Raw genomic sequence first — 12,402 nt, 5'->3', positions numbered from 1 at the left:
AAAGTGTGTGACCTTGCAGCGAGTTAAGGGAGATGCATGGGGGTTCTAACACACCAAGGGGAAAAGGAAGTGTGTCCCTTAGAAGCTTGTAATAGTACGTAGCCTGAAAGGAACACATGAGCGGAATGACATCACAAGATGGAAGCAGAATAGTCCACAAACAAAAGTGATGGGTTAATCCAACGACACATCTTCAACAAGATTCATACAATTGCATACAAAATAGTTCATAAGCAAATGCGTAAGTTAAACAACATACATTTCTAAAGTAACCAGAACAGTCGAACTAAAATAATAACATATGCATGAAAACATGTTGGCTTGGTTATATTATTAAGTGAAAGTTCCATCCATGCATACACCACTGACCGCTACTAGCCCCAAAAGTGGAACATTAAAGTCAACATCGCCTGCTCCTCCAAAGAAGTGTACTCGCTCTACGGTGTGGAGAAGCCAAGGCTCGTCACAATACTCCCAAGCCTTCTCTAAGCTTAAGCCTAGCCAAAAGCTTGGCTCCCAGAAGCCTATACTATGAGTTATGAGGTTCTATATATAACAAAGGGTTGGGTGACCCTTGACATTCCCCTTTGACTATTTAATTACCCTCATGACTCTTCAACTCCTTTACAAATAACTCTTTACATTACATAATGATTGTTCACATTCCACTAATGACACTTGGAATTTCACTTACAATGTTTTTACAAATAATATACAACATCCACATATACCCATGTGGGACCAAATAGGCTTGATTCAGCCTAACAAGACTAACACCATCACTTAGAAGCTTGGGGAAAGGCCAACTCGGCAACATCCTCTTGATGGTCTTTGGTGATAAACTCATACCAAGCTTGGTAATGTGCTATGGTGTCCCCATACTATTTGGTGATGTCTTTCTAGAAACGAACTCTTGTCTCCATGGCTTCTAGGTATATGGTCTTGGAATCTTTGTCCAACTCATCTTGAAGCATGTGCAGCATTGTCCTGAGTGTGGTTGGACCGCCGATGTACCTCTACATGTTTTCTGCGCTCACTTGCATGTCATTGTTGGTGGCCTCTCGCATCAACTTCTCCATGTACCTGTCAACCTCCAGCCATACTTGGTTCTTCATAATGTCTTTGGTGAGAGAACCAATTGAAGGGATCCTATGTGTCCTCACCATGACATCCAGACTCTTGAAAAATTGTGCATAGGAAGCCTCAATGCTAGTGATGAGCAGAGGGAGTTGCTCATAGTTCTGGATCAACATCTGGATTCATGTTTTCTCTAGCTCTGTCTGTGGCTTCATTATCTTATCCAAGTAAAGCGGCGTAAAGCGGGGCTCCCTTTTATTTTGTCGTCCATTCCTATATGTGTGCAATAGCAGCATGTATATCCTTGAGAGTTTGGGAAATATTCATGCACCACTGTTGAAAACCATGTAGATGGATAACTGCCTTATGCACAGTGACAAATCCGTCATAAATTTCCAATATGGTGGTCTCAAGAGTCGATACTTCAGCGAGTATCACTTTCTTCATCTCTGCCATAGTGGATCATGTGAATTGTTTTGCCCTGTGTCTGGCCTCTTGCAGGTCCTTTTCCATCTGATCATTCTTCACTAACAAGAAATTGACACTTGCACTCATGTATTCTGCATAATCCTTAGAGGCATTGGCCATCTCGGCTGGATGTTTCCTAACATCTGACACAATCATCCTTTCCTCCATATTTGTGGGTGACATGTGATCATCTGGGAAATGATTTCTTCGTGCCTTTACAATCCTCTGGTGCAACTCGTTAAATGACAGATTGTACATGTCCATCACTAGATCATCATTAGGGAGAACAACCTCTCCCTGTTCACTCAAGACTAGTTCTAATACTAGAGGTGGTGGAGACTACGAGGTGACCTTGGATGCTCTCAGCATGAGGTCGTTGTCTCGGTCTTGTGGCTCCCATGCCAACTCTATCTCCATCTCTTCAACCATTTGCTCAATCTACTGAGCAAGTTCCTAATCCTGCAACTACTTACCCTCTTCTTCATTTATTGGTTGTTTTGACTCCTCAACATGTATGGGTGCAGTTTGATCTATCGTCGTGCCTTACCCTTCTTCATGTTCTTGTTTAAGCTTCTCTTCTCTCTCTCCTTCTTAGCTCTTTCTCTTCTTTCAGCTTCTTCTCTGTTTCCTACAACTTCCTTTCTGCATCCTCCAACCTTTGCTTCTTTCTCTTCCTCCATTCTACTCTCTTTATGTGTCGTTTCTCTTTGCCTCCACTACCAAAGTTGTTTCTCAATGAGAGGATATTCTTTTAACCTGTATCTTTGCTTAGCCTCTAGGTTCTCAAAAACATTCCTCTTGCTTGTGTCCTACGTCAGTGTGCTGCTCACTGCTACTGTTGTTGTTGCTTCATGCGGTGTTGCTGCCTGTAGAATAACTTTTCAGTATACAACCATGATGACCAGTTCATTGAGCTTAGAGGAGTTGTAACAGTACCTCCAAGGATCTTCCTCTGCCTAATGAAATGTCCTATGGATCCATGGGTAATACACCTTTACATAGTGGTTCTTGCAAATACAGTGAGGATCGTACGGATTATAGTCCTTGGTGCCGAACTCAAACTTTTCTAAGTCTTTGGCCTTGGCATCCACATCCTTCAAGCTCCTAATCTCGTACAATCCAATCTGCAAAGGAAGAGTAGGCCATGGTGCCTTCTTCCTCCTATGCAGCCCTGCTGATAACCCTATGGAGATGTGATATGCAACCTCTTGCATGACCAACTTATCCATGGAAAACCTTGGTAGCACATGCGGAGGCTTCTCTCTGCCAAACATCCTAGTGAAGGTACCACCAAGTGGCATACCAATCTGCTATGTTAAGTAATTCCTCCATCAGTTCTTGGGACATGCAAGGTGGATCCTACCTAAAGATCAACTTGTAAACAAGGATGATGAAATGGTCAGATAGCCTTGCTATGACTCCTCGTTAGCTACACTTGGAAAGCAACTTGCAATATATTTTTACAGCAGTCTCTAATGGTGTCCATGTCCAACCCATGCCAGGAAACTGATGTTGGGCACAGATTGCATCAAGTAGGTATGCAGACATATAGAATCTTGCTTGCTCATCCTTGGGTGGATTTTGGGCATTAGTCACATGCACTTTCAGTTGAAGAGACAACATATATGACCAGTTAAATAGACTTCCTTCATTCACAAACTAGTCCAACACAACCACCCAATTCTACGGAAAGGTCTCTGTGCTCTCTTGACCGTATAATCAACATGCAAAGATGATCAAGAGTTGGCAGGCCTTTCTGAGTGATTTAGTCTTGTAAACGTGATTGGGTGTCGACCTGGACTTTGATGGCTATTTACCCAATGCTTTATGATGTCTTTAGTGTTCACATTGTTGTTGGAGGCATAGAAAGTGCATCATTGCAGTTCACCAGTTGTGGTAAGTGATACAGCTGATGATAGTTTTCCATCTTGAAGGTAGAAAGTTGTGTTCCACTGGCACTTCTTAATGTCATCATCTCAGGATCTGTATGTGAGACAATCCAGTGAATGATGTCCGTACATGGGAAGGCGGGGTACCTGCATGCAACCTTATATAAGCCTGACTTGTGGATGTTGACATAGACCTGCCAATCTTCTAGATATTCCTTGAATCTTCCTGCAAACATATCCTTGATTTCCTGCCATGTTATCTTCATGTCCTTCTCTATGAATAGTTGTGTGTCTGCATAGAATGGAAAGTTCATTGACACCTGTTCAACTACATCCCCAGTGTTGCTCTTGACAGTATCCTTTGATGCAACTCTCTTGGAAGCCATATTACATGTACTATTGAAGAGATGCTCAACAACTGTAGTACCTGGATATAGAGAGGACACTCATGGCATGCAAATATTGGCTTGAAATCAAAAGCACTTCAAGACATACCAAGCAACAAACTAGGCCACTGGTGGGAAAGATTGTGCAATTCTGGGTTTCAAAGTTGAGTGATTGTCAGTTGGATATGCACATTGCGCAGTCCCAACTTCCAGTGGGGAGGTGATGCTAACTGGAACTGTGCAATGCATAGTTCAGTCTGGATTGTGCTGGTTGGGATTGCGCATTGCATAATCCCAGTGACCAAAGCTCCAGTATTGGCTCCTGGATCTTCGTAGTGCACAATTGGAGCCAGTCACTAGAAGCCTCTGCGCAATTCTTGGAGCCAAGGCAGAGCCTTGAGATCTAGAAATGCAAAGTGCATGCCGGGAAGAGCTAGATTCAGGCCAGGGATGCTCAGATCTTCCCAAGGGAAACATGAAAATGAGCAGATCTAAAAGTGTAAGTAAATTTTGGTGCAGATCTGAGTGAATGGTGATGCATGCAATCAAAACAAGTGCAAGAATCAGTCAAATAGAAGAACAATGAAGCTTATGGAGAGAGTCACGGCAAAGGAGACTGTTAGGGGAAAAAACTGGGTTATGCATGTGACACTTAGGAAATGCAATGCAAAACTTAAAACAACACTTCTACAAGCTAAAACAAATCAAAACGCCAACTGTCATTCAATAAAATGAGTAAAACAATGCTCTCACAAGCCAAGGAAATAAAAGCGACAAAAAAAAACAGCAAAAGACTAGAAACGCAAGACTTACCCAGAAAAGTCGTGACAAATCTGCCGAAGGTTCCTAGATCTCCTCAAGAATGCCGAATCTCCAAAATCGAATGCGAAATGAACTCTGCCAGCATCCATTGAATAGATTGGATCGATTTAGGGTTTATGATGCCAAGGCCAAAAATCTAGGAAAAAGCGACACATGGCAGCAGTTTCCAAAAATAACTCAAGTATAACTATGATTGCTAAAAATAGATCCCTTTTTTTAGGGATGATTTTTTGCTTTTTTGCTTTTTCTTTTTCGGGAAAGGCTGCATGCATGCACAGATAAATTGTGCAATTTCGGGTAGAACTAGGCAACTCATTGGCACATGCATCGGGTAGTTGTTGAGGGAATAATTTTGCGTAATCCTTGGGTTGGGTGGCTCTGGTTGCCTGTCATGTTATACGCAATTTCCCAGCTAAAGATAGGTTTTCAACTGGGTCTGTGCAATTCTGGAGCCGAAGCTCAATGTGGGCTTTGTTGGGTTGTGTTATATTCTTTCCATGACTAGCCCACGTAGTTAACCAGGGGGTTAGAGGGGGGGTCCCCCCCCTGTTGAGTCGATTGTGTAGCGGGGGGTGTCACGGGGGGTTTGAGGGGTACCTGTAACCCCACTTTATGGGGTCCGGGGCAGCGCCCTAGAAATTTTTGGTTTTGGACACTATGTTAGGTTGGACGGACCCACCTATGGTTTTGTGCATGATTTTTCCACATGTTTTTGGATGCGATGGTTTTCGGTCCATGGTTTTGGATGCGATGGTTTTCGGTCCATGGTATTGGATGCTTCGGCATGTATAAATATGTATTGTAACATTGAAAGGAACATAATGAAAAATCAAGCTGGTAGTCCTGGTTTTGGGATCCAGGGGAAATCTCTGTGTATATGTGTTTTATGTGTTATGCTTTCGCATTGTTTATTTTATGTGTTTTAGAATTCATATGTAGGTAATTTCGATACGGGTTTAAAACCTACATTCAGTATCAGAGTTGTTTTGGCTTCAAGGGGATGCCTTTGTTGCTGAGGGGTTTCGCTCGGGCCTGTGGTAGACCCTGTTCAATGGGAGATTTGCGAGATCGATTCTGGTGGTGATCTGGAAGAGGAAATCTACATGAAGCAACCTGAAGGCTTTGCGGTGAAAGGTAAGAAATAACTGGTATGAAAGTTAAAGAAGTATGTGTATGGGTTAAAACGTCACCAAGGATGTGGTATCAAAAATTTGATACATTTATATGGGGACTTGGCTTCACCAGAAGCAAAGAAAATCACTGTGTGTATTTTAAATTAATTGGTGACCGTGTTATTTATCTGGTCTTGTATGTGGATGATATGTTGCTGGTTGGAAATGACAAAGAAATTATCCAGGATTTGAAGACCCATTTGTCCTCCAAATTCGACATGAAATATCTTGGTGCTGCAAACTATATTTTGGGCATGGAAATTAAAAGAGATCGGACAAAGAGGAAGCTCTAGTTAAACCAAAGGAGATATGTTGAGAAAATATTACAGAGGTTTAATATGAAGGATAGTAAACCAGTGAAGGTTCCTATTCTTGTAGGTGTGAGGTTATCTGCTGAACAGTGTCCCAAGACACAAGAATAGGAAGAGGACATGTCCCATGTTCCATATGCAAGTGCAGTCGGTAGCCTGATGTATGCAATGGTCTGTACTAGACCAGACATTACACATGCAGTGGGAGTATTGAGCAGGTTTGTGTCAAAACCGAGGAAGGAGCATTGGACAGCAGTGAAGCGAGTTTTCAAGTATTTGCATGGCACTAGTGATTATGGTTTGAGCTACCAAGGAAGACCAGGATTGGATAGAGTGTTGCATATTTGTGGCTTTGTTGATGCAGATTGGACTAGAGATCTGGATTAGAGAAGATCTACAATTGGGTATGTGTTTAACCTACTTGTAGGTGCAGTCAGTTGGATGAGTAAGAAACAATCTGTAGTGGCACTATCAACTACAGATGCAGAATACATGACAGCCACTCATGCAAGCAAGGAAGTAGTTTGGTTGCAGAGATTGTTTTCAAGTATGGGGTTAGTATAGGAAGCTATAAGGATAGACTGTGACATCCAAAGTGAAATTTTCTTGGAAAAGAACCCTGCATAGCATTCAAAGACAAAGCACATTAATGTTCAGTATCACTTTGTGAGGGATATGATAGAAGACAAAAAGGTGTTGCTGGTAAAGGTGGACACTTTGAATAATATTGCAGATGCATTGACAAAATTTGTGAGCTTTGAGAAGTTCTCTTGGTGTAGAGAAACAATGGGCGTTACAGGGCTGAAAAAATGACTAAGCTCTCTTGTGGCCCCTTGTGGAAAGAAAACAACAAGTGGGTGAATGTTGGGTTGTGTTATATTCTTTCCACGACTAGCCCACGTAGTTAACCCGGGGGATAGAGTGGGGGCGGAACCTCCCCCTTAATTGTGTCGATTGTGTAGCGGGGGGGTCACAGGGGGTTTGAGGGGTACCCATAACCCCACTTTATGGGGTCCGGGGCAGCACCCTGGAAAATTTTGGTTTTGGACACTATGTTAGGTTGGGTGGACCCACCTATGGTTTTGTGCATGATTTTCGCACATGTTTTTGGATGCGATGGTTTTCGGTCCATGGTATTGGATGCTTCGGCATGTATAAATATGTATTGTAACATTGAAAGGAACATAATGAAAAATCAAGCTGGTAGTCTCGGTTTTGGGATCCAGGGGAAAATCTCTGTGTATATGTGTTTTATGTGTTATGCTCTCGCATTGTTTATTTTATGTGTTTTAGAATTCGTATGCAAGTAATTTATGTACGGGGTTAAAACCTACAAGCTTGAACTACACATTTCCTGAGAGCAAGGTTGGTTGCCCTCTAGGATTGCGCAAATCACTAATGTGGGCTTAGAACCAGATTGCAACTAAGTCAAGAGGTTAGCTTGTGGTTATAAAGCAAAGCAAGTAAGCAAACACGAGATGTAAAGAAAAATATCAAAGTCAATCAAAGCATAATTACTTGGGTCAGAATAAGATAAGTTGTTGAAATTTTAGTAGGGGAGCTCCAAAACGAAGTGTAGGAAAATTTTTGGGGGGTCGTTGTAGCCGCTAAAATAGCATGCTATTGTAGGAGGTTCATTAGGAACTTCTCACAGTTTTCTTATCTTATTACATTATTGCAGAGTAAAGATAAGAAGTTTGAATGGACAAAGGAGTGTGAGGCTATTTTTGAGTAACTTAAGCAGTTGTTAACAAATGCACCAGTGTTAAAGATTGCAGATCCAAACAAAGAGCTTGTAGTATGCACATATGCTTGCAAGAAAGAACTTGGTGGAGTCCTTATGCATGATGGACAAGTGGTATGTTATGAGTTATGAAAATTGAATGAGCACGAGAAGAACTACGCCACACATGATCTTAAGTTGGCAAAGATTATACATGCGTTGAAGATGTGGAGACAATATATTTTGGGTAGGAGGTTTACATTGATGAGTGATCACAGTGGGTTATGATATCTATTTGTACAACCAAATCTAAACTGTAGGTAGGCTCGGTGGTTGGCTACAATCACTGAGTTTGATTTTGAGATCAAGTACATCAAAGGTAAAGAGAATAGAGTGGTAGATGCTCTTAGCAGGCGGATACAAGTAAATTGCTTAGCAGCTATGAGCTCCTACGGGACAAACTTACATGACAGGATCTTGCAGGAAGGTGAGTAGGATGTCAGATATATGGAGATTATGCATAGGTTGCAACATTGTACTAGTATTGGTACAAGTGATAGTACAGGTATAGGTACAGGTACATGTGATAATACAGGTACAGGTACAAGTGCAAGTGCATAGGATGTGGACTATTGGCTCACAGTAGATGGATTGGTTAAATTCAAAGATAGGATATATGTGTTAGACATTAATGAGTTCAAGAAGGTGATCTTGAGGGAGTTTCATGTGAAACCATATTTGAGTCACCTAGGTTATCAGAAGACACTGACAACAGTGAAGATATTTTATTATTGGTTGAATCTGAAGAGGGATGTAGTAGAGTTTATCGCTAGGAATTTTGATTCTCAGCTTGTGAAGGCAGAGTGTAAGCATCTAGGTGGACTGCTATAGTTGATTGTGATTCCAGAGTGGAAATGAGAAGTCATCTCCATGGAATTCATCACAGGTTTTTCAAGGATAGTGAGACAACATGATTCCATCATGGTTATTGTGGACAGGTTGACAAAGGTTGCACACTTCATTCAAGTGTAGTCTACACTCTCGGCTAGTGATGTAGCACAGGTATTCATCAGAGATGTGGTCAGATTGCATGGTGTTCCGAAGAAGATTGTTTCAGACAGGGATGAAAAGTTCACTTCCAATTTTTGGAAGGAGTTGTTTGTAGGTTTGGGCACATAGTTGGCCTTTAGTACAACTTATCATCCATAGACAGATCAACAGATAGAGAGGGTCAGCAAGATATTGGAGGACATGTTGAGGATGCATGTGATGCATCAGCAATGAAAGTGGGAAGGGTACCTTCCACTTGTAGAGTTCGATTATAATAATGGGTATCAGGAATCTTTGAAGATGAGTCTGTTTGAGGCATTGTATGGGCAGATATTCAATATTCCTATAAGTTGGAGTGATCCAGTTAACAGGGTGTTTATTGGACCAAACATGTTGGTGAACATGGAATAGGAAATGCAAGTGATCGAGAAGAATCTAAAGGTAGCATAGGATAGGAAGGAGAGTTATGCAGATTAGAATAAGTTGTTTAAGGAGTTTGAGGTTGGGAAACATGTGTACTTGCACATCAAACCAAAGAAAAGCTCCTTACGGATTGGATCATGTGCCAAGTTGGCACAGCGGTTTTGTGGACCCTTCAATATCATTAAGAGTATTGGGCTAGTAGCCTATCAACTTGCACTACCTCCGAATTGCATGTGGAACCAGATGGAGAATTCCATTCGGAGCCTCGTTGTATATTGCAAAAAAATGTGCTCATGCTCTGAAACTAAGCAATTTAGCAAGTTAAGGTGAAATGGAAGCACTTTGAGCCCGATGAAGCTACATGGGAGATGGTGGATTAGATGTGGGCTATGTATCCTTCCTTGTTTGCCAGTTGAGGCAAAGCAATTTTGGTGTGGTGTTTTGGTATATGTCTTGGTATATGTCTTGGTTATGTCTTGGTATATGTTTTGGTATATGTTTTGGTGATGTTGCTATATGTACATATGTATATGGATGTAAAAACCGCCATGAACTATGTTATAAAGCCTCAATAAGTGGTATGGGTGTCATGTCATTATGGTGTCATGTTTGTTATGTTTTCATGTTGGTTTGCTTCTCAGCAGGTTGATCATTGTAAACATTGCATCAAGCTAAGTTATAAAGCTCCATCGGCAAATATGTTTTGCTTAGGGTAGTTTTGTGGTTATAGGTGTTGTTGAACACCAAGGATGGTTTTCCCCAAGGGGGAGGGTTCTGTAACAGCCATGGTGAAAATTCCATGTAATAAAAGTTAATAAAGGAAAAATAATAACCATGGTTGATGGGACACTTATTCCACGTTGAATGTTGGGCAAGACATCTTAGTGCAGGTGTTCATTTGGTTATTAATGGCTAAGTAAATTGGCAAAGGCAATGGTTAAGGCTTTGGAAAGGAAAAATGAAATTTTTGGCACAATTATTTATGAAAATAAAGGAAATTAGGAGAAAAGGGAGGTGGAAGGTCACAGGTTGCATGTCAGGAGGAAATTGAAGGAAAATAATGGAAAATGAAGAAAATAGAGGCCTCATTCATAAAAAGGCTTATGAGGATCAGTTGGTAACCTTTTGTCAATTCATTTTTGGAGCTCTCTCATTATTCTCTCTCTCTCTCTCATACTCTTGGATACTTAGATTTTTCTTGGATCACTCTTGGAGGGTGTGGCATAATTAGATTTTTTGAGAAATAAGGCAAAGGAATAGAAGGAAAGTGCAAGAGGACATCGAGATTAGCATCTATAGTGGGATATGCTTGCAGCTACAACGGTATTTGCTTGCAGCTACTGAGTTGCATGTATGTTTTCCTCACTAATTTTGGCATGCATGGTATATGCATGTGGATTATTGTTCATGATCTGTCACTGGTATGGAGGATTGCCTGGATTGACAGTGGATTTCCTAACCTTGCCATTTCCTCGATAGCCATGGAGATTGTGGGTTTGTTTTCTTGTTTTGTTTTGATTGGTTCTCATGTTTCCTTAGCTTGGGTTGATTTATTAGTTCTTGGAAGCCTTGGTTGGACAAACGCTCTGGAAGCCTTGTAACAACTTGGGTTGAGTTACTAGTCCTGGAAACCTTGGTTGGACAAATTCTCTGCTATCACTCAGGTTGTTCCCCAAAAGATCTGAGAAAAGGGAATACGGCCGAGGTAACCACTAACCAGTCTTTTAGCTGCAGATTCTAGCCAATCTGTAACCAGAGAGGGCTCTCTCTATATGATTTAGCTTCGTTTTGCTATATGTTAGGCTATTTATGAGGCACAAGTATTTGTTTGGTGTTTGGAAGGTGACATTCAATAAAACAGGGCTGCAAAGTATAAGTTCAGACCATTGGGTTGATGGAGTCTAATGAAAACAAACTTCTGGGTATGGTTTCTTTGGCAAAGGAGGAACTACAGAGCAAGATAATTAAACATAGAACAATTTTCAAGCTAGAATAAGATGAAATGAGGTCAGGGAATGAAAGGAAATTAAGAATCTTTCATTATGCTAACAGAGGGAAAATGAATAAAGATTACCAAGGAGCAATTAAGAATTCCTTAATTATATTCAGGGTGAAAGAACCAGGGAGACAGGAGCATTTAAGAATTCCTGCCTATGCTAGTCCTGAAGAAAACATAAAAATTGACAGGAATTGAACACAGAGTACAACAAAGTAAATTCTAGGCTATTCTTTTTTCCTGCAATTTAGAACATGATATATAGATGATATAAAACATAGGAACAGTAAAAAGAGAGTTAGAAGACTTATTTATCCATGAGTTAATACGAGAATTCTGTAACATATTCTTCTACCATTAAGTCCACAACCAGCAAGTTCATCATCAAAGCATTCCAACAATCTTTATCAGAAGAGTTCTCAAAATTTACAGCGCAGGTCCAGAATGATATTCACCAATCAACCCCCAATACATCTCTAGGGGAGGTATATATACAAAAAGAGTTTACAAAATATCTCATAGAGAAAATATCAAGCAATAAATTTATCCATCTACTTCTTCAAAGGCAATAAATGACATTGAAAACAGAGCGCAATGAATGTAGGAGTAACTCCGTTGTACTGGCTACCTTAGGTGGTCTGCTATACTTGACTTTTTGACTCAACAAGTCGGCTGGTAGCTCTCTCTTTAATTTTCGTTCCTGCGTTGCCGTCACGGCCCTGTCACTTGTGCCTGAATTTGCTTTAATGCGTTTTGGCGTGAATTCCTTTCTCTGTTGTTTTCATTTTTCTGATAGGTGGCATGTGCATTAAATTTGATTAGATGCAGATGATCAAAAAGACAGAGAACCGAAACTACCTTGGTAAAACCTCCAACATGCCCTGCCACCATTAGTCTGTTGGCAATTGGTGTCTTTGTAGTTTTATCAGTATTTCATCAGCTTCAGTGTACCTGTAGAAATTGGGTTGGACTTCAAAAAGATGTGTTATTTCATGCTCAATATAGAACAGATTTTCCAACTTGTCATATAAGCTTTGTCCAAAGGGAGGCACTATGTCTTCTGAAGTGCTTGATGATGCTGTGAT

Source organism: Pinus tabuliformis, chromosome 6 (genome assembly GCF_031772625.1).
Source record: "Pinus tabuliformis cultivar Carrire ecotype Pingquan chromosome 6, CPIR1, whole genome shotgun sequence".
NCBI lineage: Eukaryota > Viridiplantae > Streptophyta > Pinopsida > Pinales > Pinaceae > Pinus > Pinus tabuliformis.
Note: the sequence above shows the minus strand (reverse complement) of the source record.